We start from the raw sequence: 27,671 nt of genomic DNA on the forward strand, positions 1-27,671 counted from the left end.
AACTCAACATTACAAAATAAATCAGGGGCCATTGGGTGGCAGTACACTTAAAAGCAATCAATAAAAGAAGATCATCTGACTCAAATGGCTGCATATGGTGAGGACAAGTATTGAAAAGTGCTGTTTCTAAGCATTTAACTGTGCCAGAACATAAAGGAGCAACAGAGGCTGGTAGGTTGTCAGGGCGTACTGGTGGAGATTGAGATGGAGCCATTTGAGGATGTGTAAGCTGTTATGTCAAACTGTGAAGGGGTGTTTACGTCCATAAGTAAATCAAGTGAGATGCATGTACAGGTATATAATAAAGTAAAATGATTATACGAAAGATTAATTCCATTTTTAAATTTAGCACCACTTGCATAAGGATGTGGGACTGACTCAAGAGTAAGTCAAGTGGTTCAGTTATTGAACATGAATCTGGCCACATACAGTATTATAAAGCAGAAGAGTCTACTGTGAAGTCTGTACTTTACAGTCACTTACAGCAAGTAAAACCACATGGATAGGATAGGCACTATGGAAAAAAATGTAAAACCATATGGGTAGCTAATGTTTCTTTTGTCTCTAAATTACTGCCAACAGGAGTTGCTGTCTTATTTGCAAGTGCCAAATCCAGCCGTGATAAGTTACATTCAAAGCTGTTCCTGAGGATTAATTTGACTGGGTGGATAAACCTGGCTGTGCAGTTGCACAGATAGCCAGCAGTGCTGTTGGAGGGTAAACAGTGTGTGAGGGATGAACTCAAAATGATACCCAAGTAAGATAGCACAATTATATCCCATCAGAAATAATGCTATGCAGGATTAAGCTGATAAAAAGGTTTATCCTTCAGTCTAATGCAAGCAGGGCTACATGATTAGCATATGTGTGTGATTGCTGTATTAATACCGTTTATTTTCATGTTTTCTTATTAATTCCAGATATTTACATATCTGTATTCATGCCTGGATTGGCAAAGTAGCAGAAAGCAAATAACACTAGCGAGGCTAATGAACACAATCACATGGAATTTAAACAAACCTGTCAAGACAAAAATACCTTAAAATCCAGCACCTGGACTCCTCAAGAACCCACTCCAGGATCCTGTTTGTAGACTTCAACTGTGCCTCCAACACCATCATCCTGGCTCTGCTGCTGGACAAGCTCTCTCAGTTGCACGTACAGACTTCCTGTCTGACAGGAAGCAGCATGTGAAGCTGGGGAAACACGTCTCTGATTCTCAGACCATCAGCACAGGTTCCCCTCAAGGCTGTGTCCTTTCCCCTCTGCTCTTCACCCTGTACACAAACAGCTGCACCTCCAGTCACCAGTCTGTCAAGCTCCTGAAGTTCACAGATGAAACCACCCTCAATGGACTCATCTCTGGTGGGGAAGAGTCCACCTACAGATGGGAGATTGGTGACCTGGTGTGAACAGAACAACTTAGAGCTAAATGCTCTGAAGAGAATGGAGATAGTTGTGGAGTTTACTAAGAACGCAGCCCCACTCGACCCTATCAGCCTGTGTGACTCCCCATTCGACACTGTGGAGTCCTTCCACTTCCTGGGCTCCATCATCTCCCAGGACCTCAAATCAAAAAAGCACAGCAGAGGATGTACTTCCTGCAGAAGAAGTTCAACCTGCCAAAGACTAGAATGTTGCACTTCTACAATGCCATCATTAAGTCCATCCTCACCTCCACCATCACCGTTTGGTACGCTGCTGCCACCGCCAAGGACAATGGCAGACTGCAGCTTTCGCAATGTGGAGAAGGTGATTCCTGCCAAGCTCTTTCATTTAAAAAATGTTTTTCTTGTAATTTATTGCTATTCTATGCTTATATATTTTTTGTCTATGCACCAAAACACCATATCAAATTCCTTGTATTTGAATACCAATTACTCAATTGGCAATAAACCAGATTCTGATTCTGGCAGGTTTGTAAGCTCTTCATTCTAGCTTTGAAGACACTTAAGTAGCACAGACTGTCGTGTCATTTAATTGACTGCAATCTAAGATCTACAGTATGTGCAATGCTTAGTCTAACCCCTAATTATGCTAGAATGTCTGATAAAACATTGGAACTCACATTAGATTATACTGCAGAGAAATCAAAGTGTGTGGCCATCTCTTAGTTTGGAGTTATTTTGTCTGTACATTTTTTCTTCAAAGCCAATTTGGATCCTTACTTGAAGTAAACACCTTTTTTTCTGTGATGTTCCTTGGGGCACTGCATACAATTTATACCACTAACAAGCATACATTACACTGGGGACTAAAAACCATTTGGCTCTCCATGAATTCCTGCTTTTGCAGTTTTGAAAAGAGAAAATTGCAAAAGCATTTTCCTTAGTCACTTTGCATTTTGAAAAGGTAACGCTCAAGGATGCCAACACTCTTCAGCATAAAAAGACTAAGACTGGGAATGTTGAATAGTCACATATGAGACACATAATTTCAATTCTTCACAAATAATGTGCATAACATGATGATAATTCTCCATCTTCTGGAAGTCTGTAATGTTAAGACGCTTAGTCAGACCTAGCATTTAAACAATCCAGTGGCATGAACATGAAAGACAGGCAGTGGGACAAAACAGCAAGAATAACAGAGTTACAAAGTTGTGGGTCCACAATAAAGGGTAAGTTTGGAATTTACACATATAGAATTGCATGATTTTCCATACTAACAAAGAAAGTGACTTCATAATAACTTTCATTTCAACCAACAAGTAATATAGTAAGTAATAGTAAGTCTCAATCATCAAAAAATCTATCTACAATTCCAGGAACGTCTTTCTGTGTGTGTGTGTGTGTCTGTCTGTGTGGGTGTTAAGCGCATATCTCTCGAACCGTTAGTCCGATGGATTTCAAACTTGACAGGTTTCTTGCTATGGCCACGAGTAAGTGCAGTGCCAAGTTTGGCGTTGTTTAGATAAGAAATGCAAAAGTTAAATATACAGATAAAAGAAGCACACATTAGCTTTTACCGCATACAGTCTCTCTCTCTCTCTCTCTCTCTCTCTCTCTCTCTCTCTCCCAACACACACACACACACACACACACACACACACACACACACACACACACACACACACACACACACACACACACACACACACACAGGTTCTGGTGGTTGATGAACGCAGATATGTGCTGTTTAGCTCTCATAACGGGCCGGGGAGGGTAGCTGCTGAGTCCATGACGCTAATGTCTAATTACTCCACATTTTAATTGTGATATTTTGTGATTACATTCTGATTCTGCAATTTTCTCTGTCAGGTAAATATAGAAGCACAATGTCTTAGGTGCCGATTTATGTTTTCCTCCGTGGGTGCTCACGCGTGCATGCCCTTTAAAAAAAAAAAAAAAAAAAAAAGTGTCAAAATATTTTGCATTTCAGAACCTTAGGAAACGGACAGCAGCCGATACAAACAAACTATTAACTAAAAAATAGTTTGTTTCAACTCAGGACAGCGCCACTTCTCACAAATACAGATAGTACTGGAGATGAGAAGTTTAACTGACCACTAGAGCTTAGATCGGCCCAAAAAATCAAGCCCGACCCAGCCCGAGGCCGAGCACGTTTGTCCGACCCGAGCCGTACCACAGTTAACTATTACTATAATTATGAGCCCGATTTAAACCGACACTTTTTAACAACACGTGGGCCGTTATAACTGACGTTCTCAACTACAATTCCGAGTTGTTTGAACTGCAGAAATCTGTTTAGAATAATGCAACAAGGACGAAGCATGTAAACTGCGCTGTTTGTTTATTCAGCCCAGCAGGCCCGGTGTGATGCGTGCGAGTAGAGGGGAGACTCCGCGCATGACACGTGTTGCATTTTGTAACTGCAGCCTAACTTTTGTACACATTTGTTACTTTTATATAGCCTATATATATTTATAATATTTCTGATTTTGGAATAGCTTTCTCCCCACCCAATTAGGCTTTAAAAAAAAAAAAAAACGCTTGATCAAGGGTCCGTCCGGGCTCTGGGGTAGCCTATCCACCGCGATCAGCTTCGTGAGAAATTAACAACTCTCTGCACTGGTGGTGGATGTCGTCGATGCACTTGCATCATTAGCTTTGCTTTTTTAATAACAAATCTGTCAGTTTAATTCTCACTCTGATTACCTAACTCACATGCACGCACTGTGGGGGGGGATGGAGAAGTTTTCATCTAAGAGACGCTGTGATTGGTGGATAGGATATGGAGCAGGGGACTGACAGGACATAACCAATCACATTATGACAGACGCTCCACTTAGCACCAATTGCAATGTTTAATTTTAAATAAATGTAGCCTACTGGCAGTCTGGCACACGTGGGTGCTCATTGGGGTCTGGTATTTTCGGTATCTGTGCCTATGTCTTCCTCTGATGTAGACGTAGCCTACACTAATTCAATAGATAGTAGGCTATACAGTGGAGTTGCATATTAAGTGGTTCAGGGTACTTCTGTAAGTCATTTTGGCGTACACTTTGGTTTTGATAAATTCTACAAGCAGCAACACCACAGGCCAAGCAATCAGCCCGTTTTCAACAGGCACAGCACTAGTATACTAAATGACTTTATCAATGATTATGGTATCTCTGACTCCATAAGTTAGTGACATTTGCCATATTTTAATATATTTTCTAGAAATAAAACATTACTAAACTAACATAAGGCTATGTCTAATTCATATGCCATTCCTTTCTAATCCAATGTTAACATCCTACCGGTGTTTTATCTTTATTCCTCGTCTTCCCCACAGTATATCTAAAGCCCCCAAAGCCTTTGTGCTACCTGCCTGGTAGGAAGGCAAACATCCCATCCTTTCCATACTGTTTCACAGACTTTGCAAGTACTGCCTCTGTCGTCTTACGTTTGCACAATTGGAACTGTGCGATAAGGCTGGGGACATCAAATACTCAGTTCCAGTCTTAGCAAACATTTCATCCAAGTCTTTCCCAAATTCCCTAGGAATCTCTGCATATAGGTCAATTTGATTGTCTATGTGCAAGACTCTTGACCATTGACCACTGAAGTTTTTCTAAGAAAACTGAAATGACTCTGAGAAAAGTTATTAAAAATGAAAGGGTTAAGGCTTTGGTTGAGGAATGAGACTTTGTTCATCATTATGTTTGAGTATGAATTGTGTGTTTAAGTACAGGTTGATAAACTGGTCAATTATTTGCATGAGACAATACTTAAAGTCGGTAAACACTCAGGGTTTACTGAAATAAGAAATAGAAAGTAGAAGAAAAAAAAACATCGAGTCTCAGCACCTTTGCAAAACAAATAGGACTGAAAATCAGCCTAAAGAAAACAGAAGGGATGCCCTTAAACGCACAACCCCTGAAAGCTGAAACATGTATACTATCACCAGGAATCAAATTCCAATACAAGCAAATTAAGAGCATCTTCTGATTAAATTGAAAAAATTGAATGTTGCACTCAGTGTTGGGATTAACGGCGTTTAAGTATTACGGCGTAACTAACGGCGTTATTTTTTCAGTAACGGAGTAATCTAATTAATTACTTTTCCCATCGTTGCAACGCCGTTATCGTTACTGAGAATGTAAAGTGGTGCATTACTACAATTTGGTTCAATGAAGCGAGGTGTCAGGCTTTGGCTACACATCAGCTGCCTGGAGAGAACAGGGGTGGGCACGATGACACCGTTGCAAATGCGATGATGATTGGCTGGGTGGGCGGATGCCCTGCTCACGCTGTCTCACTGCGCGCTCCGAGTACCAGTAAACACAAGACCGCGACAATGGCGACGAGCCAGGGAAATTCAAAGGTAGCGTTCTCGAACTGGATCACCGGCACTACTTCTCCCTCATTGAAATTAAATGCAAGAATGTTTATGTAACATGCACGCTATGCCCAGGAAAAAAGACTTTATCCACGTCTGCCTGTATATAGTGTTTTTATTTTTCAGTTAATATAAACATCTTTGACGTTAAAGATGTTATAGAACGTAATAGCGTTATAGAACATAAAAAATAACGTCACAGTTACTTTGCTGAGTAACTAATTACTTTTACAATGTGGTAACTGAGTTACTAACTCAATTACTTTTTGGGAGAAGTAATTTGTAACTGTAACTTTTTTAAAGTAAGATGACCAAGACTGGTTGCACTGAAGCCTATGAAAGCATTATTTTTGAAAACTAGAAATGATGATTTTGAAAACAGTTTTTGCAAATTGTATCAAGTAAAGGAGTAATAAATATGAAAAATTTAATTATCACTTTATTTTAGTCAGACTTTGTTTAAAGGATCGCGAGTGCATCTCATTTTGAGCCACTATTGGGAAGCAAACCTAACTGAGAGCTGACTGTATCTTTACACCCCAACAGCACATATACATATACAATATTCTTAAAAAGACTTGAATTCAAACCTCTGAACTAATTTTTCATCGTCTAATTCATTAAAGTCTTAGCCAATATGGTCCTGCAGGTTTGTTAGCCAGTTGCATCTCAGGTTATACATCCTGTTGATGGCAAAATCCCTTTTTTATAAATTACAAGACACCTTTGTTACTGTTACTTAGTGAAGACATCTTTGAAATTATAATTACATGATTGAAGGCTGGTTTCACAAATAATACAAAATATAATATAAAATATGATGGTGTAGGAGTTTGTGCGTTTGTCCCCAAAACACATTAGGTTCATTTCCCAGAACTGTGTCATCACCATCACCCTCCCACTCAGCTTGATGTCTGGCCAGGTGGTAGAATCATTGTCCATTGACAGCTTTTGAATGGTTTTGGACCTCATTCTCTCCATAACAAGAAATGTCTTAGCAGCAGTAATGTGCTATGTAAACACATCATTTGCAATGACAATATTATTTTTGCACATTAATGCTTCTCTATTGCATATATCTGCAATTTAACTTCGTAATGACTTAACTTATACTGTACATAGGTTATTCTTTAGCTGAAGTTAGCACTTAAGTTGCAGAGACTTACAGTACAGTGTGTCTAATGGCGATTATGGTTTTTCTGCTGTCTCAAACGCTCAAATCATCTCTGCAGATTTTAGTGGCAGTAACAATCGATTTATATGATCCAGTCTGCCCACATGCCTTGCTGCATAGCCAGTCTTCATCATCCAGAAGAGCACGTTCCAGGTTTGTGCATGACAGATGAAAACCGGGAACCTCTGTTGAAATTTATGCAGCGCCTATAACAACCTTTCTATTTGAAATGAGAAAATTACAGAAGTGATTTATGAGACAACATAATTGTTGCTGCATTACTAATTATACTGTATATTGTCTTTTTATTTGAATCATCTCATACTGAATTGCAAATTCTACCTTGGTCCCCCATTGTTTTAGCTGCGGTAGCTTAGACGTCCTCCATGTCTGGAAGCATATGTGTCTACGCCCTACTTTTCAATGGCCGCCAGCCCTGCCATTTGTTAACTGTCCTCTATTAGAAGATCTTCAGCTGTTTTTTCAGCCGTTCTGATGTAGTGTAACATCATACATGGTACTCAACACACTGTAAGAAACTTGAGAGGGATTGATAATGATAAATTAATTCCAGGCCTGCTGGTTATAATGTAAAACTAGATAGAGCATAACATGCTATCATATATCATATATTAACATAAAGTAATTCCTGTGTACGTCAATAAAGCTCTAAAGTGTTAAAATCTATGACCAATGTTAATGTAGAGTGAATTTTAGGTAAAATATCCTTTGTGAGCACCCCTTATCCCCAGTGATTCCTCCATCTATCCTTAGCAATGAGTGTGACTGTTATTGTGTTTGACTGTTTGAAGGTAATAATACTTTGTCTGTTTGCCTGCTGGCAGATAATTTCCTTCTGGAACTCAACTATAGCATCCACAAGCCGCTCCAAATGCAGAACAGGAGTTGCACCGTTGCATCTGGCATGCAAACAGTGGACCATGTGCTCCATGCTTACGCCATCTCCACGGCAGAGGACAGGCTGCCGAACATTATGGACGACCAGCGTGAATCCCTGGAATCCATCTGCGTATGGTTTCCAGAACTGCGGCGGTGGTACTGGGGTTTGACAAGAGCCCACTGAGGCGGACTTGTTCAGGGAGGATAGGCCAGTATGTATGATAATTCTCAAGATAGAAAAGAATTGTTTTCAGGGTTGACAACTTTCCCAAAGCCCCCGCTCCTTTTTTTTAAAAAAAAAAAAAAATATATAAAAAAAAATTTTTTTAAATTTTATTAAATTTTTTTTTTAATACCCACAGTTTTTTTTTTTTTTTACACAGTTCTATAAACTGGGTGAAATTTAGAGCAGATAAATTGATAACTGAAAAAGAATAACATGTTTAGGTATAAGATAAAATGAACCAGAATAAAATTGAGGGAATAAAATAAAGCTCATCATTAATACTTTTACAGGAAACTATAATGAATCAATCTTTCAATTGGTGTCTTGTGGATCCATGGGTATTTTCGTCGTACTTCTACTGTTGACCTTGCAATTGCTGCGACAAAATATAAATTGATTGCCACCAATACAAAGTTTTCCAGAGCAATCCCATCTTTCTTCATTATATCATAAAACCCTTTGCAGTGTTTTCTTAAGTCTGATAAACCTTCAAATTTACACCATTCTTGAATTTTTTAAAGGCTGTGAAAATGTTATTCAGCTTCTGTGTTATATGCCGCTGTCAATCAAATAAGATAAAACCACATCCATAAAGTCCTGATGACGCAGATTAATTGAGTTTTGTTAAATAAAAACAAAGGATTCTAACCCTTTTATAGTTGCGTATTTAGTCATGAATACTTGAACACAGGGCAGTTTTGAGTCTGGACCATAGACTGTTAATATTAATGGACAGAGCATATGTGACGTCACCCATTGGTTTGTGGAGATCTGCTATGAGTCGTCTTACGTCTTATGAGTTTGCCATTACAGGCGCAGCCATCCTGGTTGTGGATGTGACACACTTTCACTGGCAATCACATCATAGCCCCGCCGTAAAACACCCCCTTCTTTATCGCCGATTTTAAACTCCACAAGACCATAATTCAAAAAATGAACATCATTCTGTGTTGCAGAAGACTTAAAACTAGCGATTGAGAACATAAACTCATTATGAAAATGTTTACTGAAGTAATAAATCAAGTGAGAAGTGGGTCACTTTTAGGGTTGGGTACCGTTTGGATTTTTACGATTCCGGACCGGTACTTTTAAAACGATTCCGATTCCTAAACCGATTCTTGAAAAACTGAAAAATGACATAAAAGTAAGGCTTTTTTATGGAGTTTTTTTTTTAAATTGAAAATTATTTAAATTGAACAATATATTACTATATATAAAAGTAAATATATATATATATATATATATATATATATATATATATATATATATATATACAGATCCACGGGTCGATCCAGTTTTGTTTTTTTTCCACTCCGTCGCAGCACCGGGGCCCCTGTTAACTGCGTACCCTTCTCACTCATGGTAGTAACTTTATAACACAACAATTAATAACCCACAACTAACTCTCTTTAAAAGGATAAAACACCAAAGCATATAACAATTTGAGACTTAAACAGTTTCTAACACTAATAATTTTACATTTACAAAAGTAGCTACACTGCCGAATGGCATGCTGGGTAACATTACAGCTGCTAGGAAGGTCTGGTGCCTTTAGTCTCTTCCACATGGTGGAAGGAAGGTATGAGGTGGAAAGTATACAGTTTATTATTAATTCAGCAACGGTATCGGATTGGTATCGGGTATCGACAGATACACAAAGCCCTGGCATCGTATTGGTATCAGGACTGAAAAAGTCGGATCGGTGCATCCCTAATAATAAGTAAACCTAAGTCACCTAACACACAACTACAATAACAAATAAGAACAAATAACAGTTACACTATTAACAAGTAACAACAAAATAAATGTTGTTGAGTTGGTATGCCAACCAGCTTTAGCAGTTCTTTTGCAGAAAAATAATATTTTAATATTTGCCTTCTCTGGCAATTTACTACACCTCTCCTGACTTATGGCATGTCCTGCACAGGAGAAACCTCTCTCAGATGGTGTAGGCCTACAAGAGGTCTGTACACACAGGTAGGAATTTGAAAGGGCAGACAATTTGGGGAGGCTGTCCTGCCTCCCTCACCACCAGGCTACAGGTTCTTGTCCTGAATGATAGACTAACAGAGCAAGTGTAATATGTTTACTAGCGATCACGTGCAGTCAGTGAATGGTTAATATGCTTTCACGTCTGTTTTGGTGAGCCCAGAGGGAAAATAAAAAAAATATGTAAAAGTAGCCTACATTTACGGTAGCTAGCTAACGGTAGACTACAGAGAAAGTGTGATATTTTTACGTCCGTTTCGGAGAGCGTACAAAAAGCCGTCTATCAGCAGGGATTGTAGAGTGCATGTTGCTGGCGGAGAGTAGCGCGGACACGCGCTTCACACCACGAGCGGGCACGTGCACCACTCGGCAGAAAAGGGAGAAAGAAAAAAAGAGTCCGCCGCTATCCGGAGCGACAGAGGGAAAATATTTCAGTCAGAACCGAAATTTGCGTTGTAATCCGGTCCGACTACTACCGTTTGCGTAGGAACCGGTTCCATAGTAGAACCGGGTTTCGGTACCCAACCCTAGCACTTTCTCATAGACTTCTATAGAAACCAAACTCCTTTTGCAACTGCACGTGTCGCCCTCTGCTGGAATTCAGATAGAACGCAGGTTTAAAGGCACTTCCGCATTTGCAGCACTTCGCCGAACCGGATGCGTTGTCCATTAATATTTACAGTCAATGGTCTGGACGCCAACTAAGAGGTTTTGTGGCACTACAGCAACATCTCACTACTTCCATCTTTGCTCCTGATAGATAACCGTCATTATTTGCACAACCACAAGAAGTTCTTGTCAAGAAATTTAAAGATTGGCTGTTTTTAAGTGTTTGAAGAAAAAAACAGGGGTGTTGTTTTTCTGGTAACTCTGTCTCAGGAGGACACATTAAAAAACCTTATTTTTTTATGTATGGGCAGGTTTTAACTGAGCAATTATGTTACACCTAGCCCAACTGAGTGCACTAGTTTGGCTGAAACAGTTCTACAATCATAGCTAAGCTAACCTTAACCTTTGTTTGATTACAGCCTCTGATTAAATCTTCCACTCACATACAGATTAATATGCGAGGACGAATAAAGGTTTGACTGCCTGTTGTGTTAAAAAGACAATGAAACCTTTCACCTCAGCATGTATATTTGAAACACTTACTGACATTGTATTACCCTGATATGGAGAGACCATTTCAATCGTGTTGCATAAGCACATTAGGTAAGTAAATGATTTGTTTGCTTCACAGCGTATTTTCTAAAAATCTAATTATTAAGCAGTATTATGTGAATTTTAGTGCCCACAATAAATCTGCAGTATTCATTTGTTTAATTTTGTTTTAAAATGCATGTTCTGTTATTTGTTGTATTTGGAACATACATTAAAATGCAAATAGTCTAGGTGTTAGACAGTTTATTGCATGTGCACATGTGGGTGGATGTATGACAGCGGAGATATGTGTGAGCATGTCTGTCTCTGAATATGACAGGCTAGCGTAAACGTAAAACATCTGGGTGCTGGCAGCAGGAAAGAATGCATGTTGACAATTGTGAAAGCTTTGGGTATTGTGGTGAGGTATTCCCTTCAACAGTCAGGAGACCATGGAAGGTTTCAAGCCTGGTGCAGTAATGCATTTTCAAGAGAACCATCTGTCATAAGCTTTATATCTCACTGCGAATGCGGCCCATTGAACAACTTCTCTGCGCAACAGCTTGATCCATGGTCATATTCCTCCCCCGTTCTGCTCCCAGTCCATTTCCCCCTCCCCTTCTCTCCACACCTGCCCCTCCAATCACGGATGGTCCTGGATGATGGTGACTTCACCAAGGCCAGTATCGAATGCATTACTCTTAGGGTCAGAGCGGAGGATGGTCAGATATCGGGTTCAAGTAATACAGTGCATTTTACAGCACAATATCTTCTTAAAAAGAAGACCTTGCAGTGCATGGAAGATAGAACATTTTTAAAACTGAAAGGTAATGCAAGTCGTGGATCCACTGTGACATTTCATTATCCCTTTGAGAAATATCATAGGAAAAGAAAACACTTTGTCCTGATAGAATAACATGGCTTGTGTATTTTAAATACATATACCTTATGCTTGGATTCAAGACCACATTCCTATTCTGCATAATTGTCAGGCATAACCTTTAGATAATACTGACTGACCTTTAGCAAGCCTTACTCTTTGGGTAATCTAACCCATCAACATTAAAAACATTTACCATGTGGGGGACTGATAAAGCTTACCTAGCTTTGATGATAGCACACGGGCAGCATCAATTTGCAGATACAAATCAGAAAATAAGTTTGCATTAGCAATTATCCCTGAGTATTTGTAATTGCCCATGGGGATGCAGGGGAAAAATATGATTATATGCCATATACTGCACTTCAGTCAGTTTTTAATTGAGGGAAAACTGGCATTTAATTAACAATTGACCAAAAGGAAATGAGTTTTATTGATTTGTTTGCTAAGGAACAACATTCATCTATACATGTGCAGCTCACTAGTTCAGTCCTTGGAGGGAAGGGACAGAGTTGTTTATCAGCAAATATTGTAGCAAACACTTTGAATTCTATGGTGAACATTCAATATGAGGACATGTGCCTTCAGGGAAGTGAATGAGTGGCCTGGGTAAGAAAAATAATCTATATACTTCAAATCCTGACACTTATTAGGACAACCATGTCTTGCAAACTTAAGTCCTGCTCCTGCTTATTGACAACGGATACCAATGTAATGTTGAAATTCAGAGATGACTAAAGGCTATTACTTTTTGTCATATTTTGTCAGGTTACATGTCCTTAAATGAAAAAAACAAAAAGACTATTATTTAACAAGATCATAATCTGACAGAGAAGCATGAACATCACATGCTCATAACCTTGAACAACAGTCAGTATTTTGTTGCTGAATTGTGCTCTTGCTGTTCATCAGCAGTGGCAGATACAGAAACCACATGGTCAGCAATAGTTCTGAGGACTCGAGGTCACGCAGGTCCCAGTAAGCTTGCTATATTTTGACAATTTAGTCCGGTTCCATGTTAACTGCAGTCACAGCTATGATTTGTTAATGCATTATTGGAATAATTTTTTCTTTTTTTTTGCCTGGAACTAAATTTATGCACTATAAGTAGGACTGAGAGGCAACCTAGCAACAGTAAAAATGCCTTTTGTAATGAGCCTCTCCTCCATCAGGAACATGGTTGTTTTTTATATGAAGTGGTATTAAGAATGGACAACCTTGCCAGGTTTAAAACTGAAAAAGTAAATTTGGTGTGGGCCAGACTGATGAGAGTAATGACCTACATACATTTCATCTTAATAATTACTGCATTTTTTTTTGTTTGTAAGAGCTGGTTCGTCTCATTACTCAAGAATAATATAGCTGTCATTTATTTTTTTTGACATAATACATGCTATTTTTTATGTGTAATATTCCACCAAATTAAACAAAAATTCACATAGTGAATTTTACAGTGTAAAAAAGATGAGCAAAAATAGTCAGCAGCTGCAACAATGTGAAGCCAGAGGGCAAAGTTAAGACACAGAAACACTGAATAAAACAGCTGCAATTCCAACTGTGCTTTAACTTTTTAGGGTAAAAGATAAGATTTAAAAATAAATAGATTTTTGATTGCTGCATTTTAACAACCACACACACACATGCCTCACAACAACTTGTTAGAAGGCTGCTGGGTGGGTGGCGAGGATGGTTCATTGCAGATTTCATCACAAGCAGAACTGTGTGGGTGGAGGAGCATGTCTGGAGTATGAAAACAGTGCCAAGGTTGTAGCTCATAACACTGGGTAAACACATGGCAGTGACACACAAGTGCTCATGCAATTACACACACACACACACCGGAGTTGAGCAAATGGACAAGAACATTTTCACCACCACCAGGGTTTCCTGCAGCACTTCGCAACACACGCCTGGTACACACCGGTACAAGCCTACAGCTGTCCATGGACACGGAGTGCGGAAAATGTGTCAGAGCCTCCCGGACAGGTGAACTGAGAATCTGTTTCTTGCTTGTCGGTCAATGGTTAATGATCGGTTAACATTTAATTTCATTGTTCTATCTTTTGGAAGGCTGGTTGCCAAAAATGTCCTCTTTCTAGCTAATTAATTAGCCTGAGATAAACGATAGCCATCAGTAAACAGAAGTGACGTGGTGGCTGGTGGCTGGTGTGTGCGCCAGTGTTTGTGTGTGTGTGCGTGTCGGCACACCCCCCGCGAAGCTCCGACATGCAGACAGCAGAGCAACAGAAGAAAGTAGCTGCACCTTCGCCAAAATGAAGACTGAAAAACAGAACTATTTTGGTACAAACATTTACTCGCCATGTGGCAGATAGCCATAGATAGAGTTATAGATAGATATAATTTATTAATTATATATTATTTAAATGTAATATTTAGTGTTTAATAAATAATTGTTAAATGTAGTACAGAGTCTGTAGTCTATCGCACAAACAACTTGACGGCAAACCCCACCCTACCACCTTAACTAACAAATTTTCTGCGGGAAACCCTGACCACTTAATTTTAAATGGAATGATCAGACCTGGGGACTGGACCCAGGTCAAAATTAACTTACCATACGTGGCCCCAAACTTCCTGTTAATCTTCATTTTAATTTATTTTTACCTCTGTCTCTGCTCTGTGTAAAGTGCTGTGAGCTACACAGCAGTAAGGATCATGGACTAGAATAGAGTTAAAGTGATAATAAACCTCTAAGTGTTTTTTCTCTTTTCATTACCTTGGCTGCATTTCAGGACAATAATATGTTGTATGTTGTAAAGGATAGGTAAAAACACCCAAAGGAGAGTGAGAATAAATACAGCAAATTAAAAGTAAGTAGGGATGACCGATCTCTCGTCTCTCTCTTGATGGGTCTTGAGCTTGTGTTGACTGCTGATTAGACTGACAGAGCCATTCTGACTCTGACTCACTGAACCGGCTTCAAAGCAGCCTGTGTGTGCAGGGTGTTTGTGTGTACAGTATCTGTCTGCATGGTGTGTGTGCTTGGGTGCTTGTCTTTTTTATGTATGAGTGTGTGTTTGCATAAATGAGCAGTCCAGTCATTAATCATGGTTTCATTTCTCAGCTTCATGAATAATGTCAGTATGTATGCATCTATCTGATGTTCCCCAGTATAGGACTGCGGTGCAGCTTCGGAGACCTGTATTCATTGTAAATCAAAATTAATCAATTCAACTGAATCAATTCATTGCACCAAATGCCATGTGTATTTTGTAAAACTGCACATCCCACTAATATAGAAATGATCAAGCATGTGTTTGATCGCTTGTTAATAAAGCAGGACGACTCTCAAACATTTGAATCTTCTTTCTTCATACTCATGTAAGGGTAATGGGGCAGTGAAACTACTAAAAATTTGCATTTTGAATTGAATTTTAAGAGAAGAATCTGAGTAGTTTTGGGTATCAACAATTATTTAACCATTAACTGGCAAATATCTGTATTTTACTAGATGGAAACAATGCTAATAATATTGTAGGCACAAATAGCATCTGGTTTAATAGAAATATCTCTAAGATTCAGCCTAGATATGGGCCAAGCAAATAAATGAAGGCTGGCAAGACTTTAAGACCTAATTTATGTGCACATCCCACCTTCTGGCAGGTGCAGGACAAATGAAAATACTTAAAACGAAAATAATATAATGTCCGCAACACTGCTTTAAACTCCCATATTTAATATAAAAATGCAACGTTTCGACCCAGCTGGGTCTTCTTCAGGCAAATGGTGAACACATTTGATGAAGGGATATATGTAGGGCTCACATTCAGCTGACACACCATCTGGCTTCAATTAGCCTGATTAGGTGTGAGCTACCCAAAAAGGCCCCACCCATGACATTTTCATGGACTTTTTCACCATATACATCCCAAAAGAGAGGGGGGGGGGGTTGCTTTTTAAAATACAATATATCCAAAGAGACACATGATATTACCATGCACAAAACTAGAGAAAAAGGGAAAAAGAAAAAAATGGGAAAAAGAAAAAAATATATATATAGAGAGAGATAAACATTCAAGAGGAAAACAATTCCATATAAAGTTACCACAAACAGTTAAGAAATTAATGAACACTACCCCACATATTCATAAAATCTACTGCATTAGTACTTACACAAACAGACAATATCTTACAATGTTTTATATAAGAAACAAACAATATCTAACAACATTTTTTAGAAATAGTTTTGTATCAAATTCTTCATTAAGAAACAAACAATATCTTACAACATTTTTTATAAGAATGGTTTTATATCAAATTCTTCATTAAGGCCATGAGGAGACATTGTGTTTAGATAATGAATCCAAAAGGTTTCCCGTTGGAGGAGCCTTTTGTCCTGGTCTCCCCCTCTAGGAGGTTTGTTGACTCGCTCCACCCCTATATATCTGAGGGCGCTGACATTATGCCCTACCTGTTTAAAATGAGCTGCTACAGGGCTGCGCTCATCCCCTGTTCTAATGGTGCTTCTGTGTTCACTGATTCTGGTCCGTATCGCTCTCGTTGTTTTACCCACATAAGCTAAACCACATGGACAGCGAATTAGATAAATAACATGTGTGGTGCTACATGTAATCGCACCGCGAATAGATGTTAATTTGCCAGTGTGTGGATGATTAAAGCTTTTACATTTGTGCGTATATGAACACTGGGCGCAACTACCACATTTATAGTTACCATCAGGCATACTAAGAAAGGAAGTTTTGGGTTGCGGACACATGTCATTTTTAACTAAGCGATCTCTTAAATTAGGGGCGCATACAAAATAAGCTTAGGGTTTTTCTGGAAAAACTTTCATTAATCTAGGGTCCGAATCAATGATGTGCCAATGTTTATAAACAGATTTTCTAAATTCTAACACCAGTGGGGAATATTTAACACAGCATAAAGGGGACTTATTTAGATCTTTAGGGCAATTTTTTGGTCGAAGACACTCCTCTTGTGTTGTGATTGTCTGGTCAAATCGTTTTTTGGCCGAATCCACCCAGTCTTGTTTATAGCCTCTATTGAGGAATCTTGTTGTCAAGTCTACAGCCTGTGTTGAATAAGATGTATTGTCGCTGCATATTCTGCGCACACGATGAAACTGACTGATCGGAAGACTTTTGACCAAAGGCCTGGGATGAAAACTATCCCCATGTAATATGGTGTTTGCGATCAGTAGGCTTAACAAACACATCTTTTTTTATTGTTGTACCCTCTTTGTATACCTGAATATCCAGGAAACTGATGCAATGTTTATCATATTCCAAAGTAAATTTCAGATGTTCATTACAGGCATTAAGATACTCATAGAAGCCCATTAATTCATCTACTGTGCAGTCAATTATCATAAAAATATCATCAATAAACCGCTTGTAGAATAAGATCTTTGAATAAAATGGATTACTCTGATGCAACACAAATTGATTTTCAAAGAGACCCATATATAAGCAGGCATAATTAGGAGCCATCTTACTCCCCATGGCAGTGCCTTTTTTTTGTGTATAGAAGTCATCTTGAAAACGAAAAAAATTATTAGTCAGAACTATATTAGCCAAGTCTAATATGCAGTCAATACTGGGTTTTAGCTCAGCCCGATTTAAAGAAAGAAAATACTGGACTGCTTCCAGACCACCATCATGTGGAATATTTGTGTACAAACTCTGAACATCAAAAGTGGCTAACAGCAAGTTGTCAGAGATAACATCAAAGGTTTTCAGTGAATTGATAAAATCAATAGAGTCACGTATATAAGAGGGAAGAGTGACCACTTCTGATTTAATGAAGTAGTCAACGTAAGCAGATATTTTTTCTGTTAGGCTTCCAATCCCACTAACAATGGGTCTTCCCTTCAGAGGGATATCTAAACCCTTGTGTATTTTAGGGAGTGTGTAGATAACAGGGATCACTGGATGTTCAACCTTAAGAAACTCAAAGCCATTTTTGTCAAACTCTCCATTATTGAAGTGATGTTCTAGTTGGGAATGTACCTGAATCTTCAACCTATTAGTAGGATCAGAGGCTAATTTCTCATAGAATGTTAAATCACTAAGTTGTCTTTTTATTTCATTTTCATAATCCAAAACATTTTGCAAGACAACAGCACCCCCCTTATCAGCAGGCCTAACCACAATCCTGTTATCCTTACTCAAATCCATTACAGCTTCTCTTTCCTCTTTAGACAAATTATTATACACTTTGTATTCTTTCTTCTTTTTTAATAGACCTTTTACATCATTCTCAACTAAACGGCAATACGTGTCAAGAGAAGCGTTGCGGTACTTTGGAGGAATGAATGTGGACCTTTTCTTGAAACGACTATAGGCCAAGCCACTAGGGGCAGAAGTGGCAGGCCCATGATCTTGGTCCAAAGGAGAATCACTCCTAGTTACATTGTCTCTCATATCAGAATGGAAAAATTCCCTCAATCTTAAATTTCGGAAAAACTTTTGGAAATCAATAATAGTTGAGCGCAGCCCTGTAGCAGCTCATTTTAAACAGGTAGGGCATAATGTCAGCGCCCTCAGATATATAGGGGTGGAGCGAGTCAACAAACCTCCTAGAGGGGGAGACCAGGACAAAAGGCTCCTCCAACGGGAAACCTTTTGGATTCATTATCTAAACACAATGTCTCCTCATGGCCTTAATGAAGAATTTGATATAAAACCATTCTTATAAAAAATGTTGTAAGATATTGTTTGTTTCTTAATGAAGAATTTGATACAAAACTATTTCTAAAAATGTTGTTAGATATTGTTTGTTTCTTATATAAAACATTGTAAGATATTGTCTGTTTGTGTAAGTACTAATGCAGTAGATTTTATGAATATGTGGGGTAGTGTTCATTAATTTCTTAACTTTTTGTGGTAACTTTATATGGAATTGTTTTCCTCTTGAATGATTATCTCTATATATATATATTTTTTTTTTTCTTTTTCCCATTTTTTTCTTTTTCCCTTTTTCCCTTTTTCTCTAGTTTTGTGCATGTGCATATCATGTGTCTCTTTGGATATATTGTATTTTAAAAAGCAACCCCCCCCCCCCTCTCTTTTGGGATGTATATGGTGAAAAAGTCCATGAAAATGTCATGGGTGGGGCCTTTTTGGGTAGCTCACACCTAATCAGACTAATTGAAGCCAGATGGTGTGTCAGCTGAATGTGAGCCCTACATATATCCCTTCATCAAATGTGTTCACCATTTGCCTGAAGAAGACCCAGCTGGGTCGAAACGTTGCATTTTTATATTAAATATTAAATGTTGCGGACATTATATTATTTTCGTTTTAAGACTTTAAGACCTACCATGGCACTTAGAGAACAAAGCTGATCCTAGCTGAAAAAAATACTTTATTAGTCGATTGACAGAAAACTAATTGGCAACTATTTTGATAATTGATGAATCGTTCAAGTCATTTATTGAGCAAAAATTGCAAACATCCTCTGGTTCCAGCTTCGTCAATGTGAGAAGTGGCTGAATTTCTTTGTCTTACATGATATTTAACTAGAGCTGTGACAGCATAGTTTTTTTGCTTACCGCGGTGAAGAAGCAACGTATTATGTCGGTATGGCGGTTAACCGCAAACCCCTTACGAGACTAGCGTAAATTAGAACGAGAATGGCAGGGTGCCTTAAGTGAGTCACGTCAGTGCCCGTATGGTCACGCAGGGAGAGCGAGCGGTAACGGAGAATAGTGTATCAGTGCTGCTCTGAATGACTCTCAATGTGAGTCTTTACTGTGTTTTGCTGTCATTTACGGCCGCACTGCTTTCTATCCTCTCTGCTGATCTATTCCACAGACAGTTCAGAAAGCTCTATTGTCAATAAAGTAAAAATGAATTTAAAAAAAGAAAGTTTGCCGACAATGCCGAGTGCAGACGCAGCGCAACGGTCTAGCAGCTGAGCAGACAGAGAGCAGAGAGGGCAACTCGGCAGTCCGCTAACTTGTTGCTCTCTCTCTACCGATATAAACTGAAATTTAACTGTGCGGTTTTGCCGGGATTAAGCTAAAAAGAAGGACACTCCGCTAGCTGCTAGGTTAAAGTGAAATGGTAAAAGAAGAAAGAGTAATGTCTTTGCCTTCCCTACTGTGTATTATATTAAACGTTACCTGTAGAAATAATTCATAATAATCTGACATACAAAAGAAATCCCCCATATAGCCTATTTAATGGACTGTCCATCCTCTTATGCAAAACTGAAGTGACGAGCAATTTAAGTATTTTTTTCTCCGTAATCTCTTGAATATAGGATAGAAGACAGTCGATGAGGATAACTACACAATGATTATTCCATCCATCCATCTTCGTCCGCTTATCCGGACAATGATTATTGTTTTCATTATATTTAATTTCTGTTCTCCTGTAACTTCTCGGCAGCAAAAAGTTTTTAAAAAATTTGATGATGGTGTTGATGTCATCAGACCGGTAGTGGCACGTCACTGCCGGTATTGCGGTTATCGTCACAGTCCTATATTTAACCAAATGTTATTTGGACAAAACAAGACAATAACACCTGGGGCTTTAGGAGAAATGTTTCACTATTGTCTGACATTTTGTTAAGCATTTATCTGGTACATTTCTTTTAATATAGAGTAGCGCTGAACTAAAAATTATTTTCATTATTGATTAATTTGCAAACTATTATTAATTCAATATTAAGGGTAGCCTATAAAAATTCCCATAACAGTTTCCCACAGCATATGATGCCATCTTTAAATTGGTTTAAACAGTCCAAGCACAATGGTATTCCATTTTAATGACATACCATACAGAAACACCAACTTTTTTTTCCTTTTGCTTGTAAATGACTTAAAATGATGAATCAATTATCAAAATTTTTGGCGATTTATTTTCTGTCGACCGACAAATCAATTAATCAACTAATTGTTTCAAAGCTAATAAAGACAACATGGAGCTAGGCCTACATCTAGAGCTTGCCTAAAACATTCTTTGGCGACACATTAATTTTTTTAATACCACGTTCTAACATCTAATATTCAATGTTAAATTGATAGACATATTTACCCCAATAACTACAAGGGATGATTTCTATAGCAACAATTCATTGCAACTTTGGATAAATCTAAACATGGCACCAATTTGACCACTTTATTTCACCAACCCGAGCTAGCACTTCACTCATTCAAGACACAGCTTGTCAAATGTCAGCAGTACTGAGGAAGAACTTCCTTCGAACACTGGTGTCTGTCACCACCAAGACTGGATAAAGATTGAAAGCATTTCAAAGAGGCAGAGTTCCCATATGTCCTTAGCAAAGAACAATACCTCAACTTTGAGAACAGCTCTTGCTCAGAGTGAACATCATTCGCTCAAAAGACTGACAACAATGTCGCTGCAATGTAAGGATAAAGAAACGACAGACGGATGACACCCCTCAGCTGTCTTCAAATCATGGCTTTCTTTCATCCTTGGGTTTGAAAACGAAGAAAAAGAGACAGAAAAGATGGATGGAGTTCAAGAATGGCTGACAGATGGACATTAGAGATGCAGGGCCCGCCCCTAGCGGTCGTAATTAAGTTACGTAATTGCACAGATAATGATTCAGTCTGCCTTCAAGTCATAACACTCCATGGCACACAGCAGAGAATAATTTGTCATGTGCCTGCCTTACTGCAAATGTCATTCCGCAAAAAAATGTTTTAGTGATGTCTGCAACCAATGAATAAAGACTTTACAGAAGTGGTGAAAGGCTTCATTGCTGGTGGGTGATACAGTCCCCACGGTTACCAATGCGGCTTTTTATTATAAAAATCTATTCACAATGCTCTATATTTATACTATGCCTCTGTAACTCAGGATTTGTATAAGAGTACACAGACCAATACAGAAAAACAGCCTCCTAAAACTTACGGCTGTTTTATAGACACTTGCCATACAAGATGACAAAACTACAAGGCGCTACATTTAAGGCTATCCACTAAAAGGCCAACACCCTAAAACACATACGTAAAAAGGGTTTAGCATTTGTGGAGCTGTCAAACAGAAAACCACAAGCAAGAAATATGGATTTGTTGACTGCAGCGTGTTAACAGTGCATTATACATTGCAATGCATTGAGAAACTGCATGCAGAGACTTAGTTTACTACACAATGTGTACTTTCTGATTCCACTACAGATGCCATGGCAGGTATAAGCTGTAATACTGTGTCAGGATTTTTAGTTTATTAAGCAGACAGGATGTCACAGTTGAAAAATTTGAACTCATAAAAATAGTTTATATTATTGATGATGTGCAAGAAGCATGTGGTGGAGAGTAATGTGGTCAGGTCATTAGTGCAATGGCTGCATCAAATCCAGAGGCTGCAGTAACCAATCTCTCCACTAAGGCCTAGTCCACACATACACTGGCATTTTTTAAAACAGGGTTTTTCCTCTTTCATTCTACACACAACTTCTATACAAAAAAAATATGATGTCCAAATGAAAACGCAAAAACACAACTGAATGCTCATGTTGGCCAATCACGAAAAGAAGGAGAAGATGTTGGCCAATCAGAAGCCTGAAATTAAAGCTGTTACCGGACGTCACAAGCCAAAAACTCAGTTTTCCCTGTCTACACATCAACACTAAAAGGAAAGTTTCTAAACGTCTTCACTCTGGAAGGAGTTTTACAAAAGATCCAATTCAGGGACCTCAAATGCAGTTTGCATGTGGACGAAAGGCCAAAATGCATAGAATAGACTACTTAAAAAAAAATAACCGTGTACATGTTGACTGAGTGTAAGAGGCAATGAACTCTTCAAATCTGAATATAATGTTGTTTTTGCAGTAACATTCTAATGAAAAGGATGATGGCAGGACTTTCTCTTAAGATGGAAAACTGAAACTCTAGCCAACAATCTCAGTGTACACCACTGTGCACTCCAGGCCATACCAACTGCACTCACAGCTTTCACCCTCCTCTCTGTGAAGAAGGTATCCACTGAAACACGCAAGAACTCATTCTCAACTCTCTTAAAAAGCATCTAGCTCTGGGGCTCAGCTGTTAAGAGTGTGCACCCCATATAGTCCTTGGCAGGGGCCCAGGTTGGAATCCGACCTGCGGCCCTTTGCTGCGTGTCATCCCCTCTCTCTGCCACCTTTCCTGTCTATCACTATCTAATAAAGAAAAAAGTCCCAAAAAATTATCTTAAAAAAGCCCCACATCACGTGTTGCTCAAACCACAGGGCTCATCTCATTCAGTTTGCCTTCAAAAGGCACTGAAACACAAGTTAAAAGATGAATGGATATTTTGATGAAGATAGATTCAATGCCTAGCAACATAGCCTTCAGCTTTACTGATGCACAGAGCGGGAAGTCCAGAGTTTAGGTTTCTTGGGGCTGTGTGTGAATGTTTATATCCCTGTTTACTAATACACAATAATATGAATTCATGTTGCGGACGGTCTTTGCGTAGGCTGTTTGTAGTTAATGGCATTATAATATATCTCGTTTGCAATTTTAGAAATTCGTCGTCAGTCAAAGAGGAAATGACGGTTGTTGTACAATTTGTTCAATCATCAACCCAGGTTTTGTTGCCATCCCTGCCAGATGTTTTCTGTTGGGAGTCATGTTTCACATTTTTATTTCTTCATGACTTTAACCTTACTTTAGGTTAGCCAGGCTTAATGTAGCTATGTCACTGTAACTCTAAGTGTTAACTTGACTATTGAACAGTCTGTTGACCATTTCAGGTAATGAAAAAGTTAAATCAAATTTTACATTACTATTAAATCAAGGAGGGAAAACACAAGACAGTCTTTGGTCTATAATGTATTTGTATCCTGTGACTTATGCAGTGTTTGAACTATAAATGTATGCAGTGAACTGTTGGCGGTCTTTCATAACTGTGTTCTAACAAGCATTGACTCTGACATAAGTGACAATGGCCATAGATCCTCTCTCTCTCGGTAAAGACAGAGAAAGAAGTAAGAGACTCCCCGGAGGACACATTTGTTGACTAGGCTTCAGACTGAGCATGTGTCATGGATGAAAAATGACTGAAACTCCTCAGTCTCTCATCTTGACACTCATGCAAGACATTATGTATGTGTTTGCAATATACTGGAGGTACAGACACACCATGAGCCTTTAGAAGGTCTAACTTTCTCAATGCCTGTCCTTGGCTTTGCTTATTCAAGAGCTTTATTTGTGTTTTGATTTGATTAATTTAGGAACCTCAGCCCCGTCAACAACCTCAATACAGCCAAGACAAAAACGAATCAGTGTCCCCATCATTAAACGTAATGCAGACCCTAAGGATTTCATTGGATATGTTCCAGATGAGTCTAAAGTAAAACTACAAAGGACGTATAAATGGAGGTAGACAAAGCAAAAACAAAAACAAGGCATCATTAGAATCGTAGTCAATTGCAGTTTGTAGTATCTGCCATGTGAAATTCAGGGGATAACCAATATTACAGTTTTGTCCTATTGAAATAAATGATCAACAGATTTTTTTGTACATTTTAATTAAATGCAGTTATACAAACTCTCTCCATTCCTCATCGATGATGGTTGGTAGAATATGGTACACAGGAAATGTTAATCTTTGGCTTAAATGTCTTTCCATTTTATGTATTTTTAAGCAACAGCATGTACAATATTAATCATAACGGGGCTTTCACACCACCGCACGGTAACTCACCGCCTCCAGTCATTTCAATGAGGCGGAGGCGGCAGAGGTGAAGCGGTTTTGATCACAGCAGTATGGGTATGAAGCGGTTGCCGTTTCGCCTTTTTGGGAAACGCTCTTAAAAGGTAGGCGGTTGTCAGGGTGGTTGCTGCTTGTCGTTGTGAAACCAGCTTACATGTTGTCATTTGATCTATTTGAGTGAGCTTCGAGTTAATTTTGTTTAATGAAGAATACAACCTGTCGTCATGTTACTTTTTACCATTGTTTTTACTTAGAATATGATTATGATCCTTGTGTTTGGTAGATAGTATGTACACTGTTTACTAATGGGAATGAACATGATGCATATTTATTCGTATTTATTTCCATTTTATTTCTAACAAAATCACATTATTGCTAACATGTATGAATACAATTATGTAGTTTTGTCATTTAGGGGGATTTCCAGTGCAAGCCTAGTTTTGCAGCATACAGCCTGTTGGTAAAACAATAAGTGAGAATAACTTAAAGCTATATGTATCATTATGTGAGGCTCTTTTGCAACAACTACTACTACTACTACTACTACTAATAATAATAATAATAATAATAATAATAATAATAATAATAAGAAGAAGAAGAAGAAGAAGAAGAAGAAGAGGAGAAGAAGAAGAAGAAGAAGAAGACATTATTATTATTATTATTATTATTATTATTATTATTTTATTTTATTTACAGAGCATTTTCAAGCATTAAGCACAAAGTGCTTTCTAGATTAACAGATTTAGAGGATATGAATTCGGAATCCGAAAAAAACCCTACCCACCATGTCATACAATGTGAGGCAACTTATAATTTGAATCTTTCACTTGCAGGTAAATGAAGATATGGATTTGCACACAGACTGCATTTAGTACTCTTTGTGAACAACAACAGTGTATTGGTATTGGGTAACAACATGACTGAGTGCTGAAATGGGGTTATACTAATGACGCAATGCCTGAGGCATACTGACAGGTCTGCCGTAGGGGGCAAGGCCAGAACTCCAGGCTGCTGATGCTTACTGCTGACAGATATTGACTTCTCATGAAGCAAGGCCTTGTGTGGCTGTGTTGGTGATTACCATGTACTGCTTGTTGACATGTGAAATGTGTGTCAGGCTTATTCAGAGGTTTGAGGCCCCACACCATGACATTGGAGTAGTCATAGAAACTAAATATGTCTTGGTTAAGAATGGATTCCTTTCATCAATTTTATTTCCCCCCCAATTTACGTACTACAGATAGATTACATGTTCTCATTTCCTTCAGAGCTAACGGTGTGCACTCTCTTACTCATCCTCGACTCTTTTATTCTCAACTCCCTCTTAGCTTCACCCCAAGCTCCTTTACTTGTTCCTGCTTTCTTTGATTATCCAATTAGTGAAAAGTCTCTTGGTTTGAATCATTCAAATCGGGTTTCCCTGTGTTTTGTCCCTTTAGGTATCCTGAAATGGAGCCAACCCTGTTACCAAAACGACGTACATGCACAACTTATTTGCTTTGGCTTTTTTTTTTTTTTTATTACATTGAACATAACTGCAATTTAATTTAGCATTCACTGTCAATATTGCAAACATGCAGTCTTGTCACAAAAACACTTGGTCTGGGTGTGCAGAGATATGCCATAAATAAAACATTTTTAAAACATTAATGAGACATTTTTTTATGTTGGCCAAAACAAACGTACACCTGTATCACTAAATATGCCTAAGTCTGGGTCACAAAGCCCTTCAGGCCAAGTTGAACCAAGATTTGACAGTCAAAAATCGGAGTGCATGTCCGAGACACAGCTGACATTAACAGCAGAGTAAAATCCATACATGGGATTCATGAACTTCAATCATGAACCCAACATTTCATCTAACTAACAGAACTAGTTTGCAAATATTCAATACACTTCTATATCCCCCACAATGCACAAAATACCACACAAATACATTTGACTCAAACATTGAACATAGCAGTTAGTTCAACTAAGAGCAACAAAAATAGGAAATATTATTTCCACAGAGCAGTTGAGTCTGCTCAGTTCACCTACCAGTTTTTTGCTCAACCAAACTCTCACTACATTCCATAATTTCCATAACGTAACAAAAAATGATCAAAGAATATTATTTCATTAAATCAACCCACAGAAGAATCTTCTTTGCAGATAGCTTTGGTCTTACCTGCACATCTGTCTGCAGTCTGTTGTCATCTGACATTATGGTAAGTGTGCCGAATATTCCAGGGAGTTTTATGAGTTATGCCAAGGGTGGGCTCAGAACAGGATGTGTAAAAGGATGGACACAGCCTCTTCCCTGCAGTCAGAGCTAGTCCACCATCACATCTAGGGCTGCACCTTACCTGTGGACAAGTTATCAACACTGTTAAGTGGAGGTTTAGTTGGATGACGTTGCTGACTAAAATGGATCCGTTTTCTTCTATATTGATCCTGATTTTATTAGGCCTACTCTGTGGAAACGTCTGTGGCTAAATGTACAAGTGTAAGCAATTTTGCGTCAAAATATCGCGCTTTTCTGAATCACAACTTAGTCGAAACAGAACGAACGTACAAACATCATACACATACTGCTGGAATTGGCACAACATACTCTTTCCACTGGTATCGGTATTTTCGATCTCCGTCGAGGATAAACATCCGTAAATCCACTAAGGAATTATATGACAAGGAACTCCTTATAACTTCAAATCTTGCCTCACAATCATAATTTTTCAGACGTTTAATCGGGATACAAATCATGCCAGCTGATTAGTCCGTACCTTCGTGGTTAAAGTGCCAACAGGAACCGTTAACAGCTAATGCAACACCATATGATCATAATGTTAACTAATAGGAGGCGATTTAGTACCATAGTTTAGTACACAGTTAACTTCCTATTTGCATCCCCCAAAGCATGATGGGAAATTTACCACCCAA

General features: G+C 38.5%; 1 protein-coding gene across 2 annotated transcripts in view; it reads right to left on the reverse strand.

Annotated features, from left to right (window-relative positions):
• The window catches only part of brinp1 (bone morphogenetic protein/retinoic acid inducible neural-specific 1), a 159,911-nt gene extending 132,346 nt beyond the window's left edge, over window positions 1–27,565 (reverse strand). The window contains exons 1-2 of one of the 2 annotated variants that reach the window (XM_039780768.1): window positions 27,346–27,565; window positions 26,920–27,097 (exon numbers count right to left, since the gene is read on the reverse strand). The gene's annotated coding sequence lies outside the window, so the exon portion shown is untranslated. Of the gene's footprint in view, window positions 1–1,038; window positions 1,288–26,919; window positions 27,098–27,345 lie in introns of those variants that run through there. The other variant, XM_039780769.1, reaches the window with a different exon arrangement.
• Between the last annotated feature and the right edge of the window lie 106 nt (window positions 27,566–27,671).

The sequence above is a fragment of the Perca fluviatilis genome, chromosome 17 (assembly GCF_010015445.1).
Source record: "Perca fluviatilis chromosome 17, GENO_Pfluv_1.0, whole genome shotgun sequence".
NCBI classification, from domain to species: domain Eukaryota; kingdom Metazoa; phylum Chordata; class Actinopteri; order Perciformes; family Percidae; genus Perca; species Perca fluviatilis.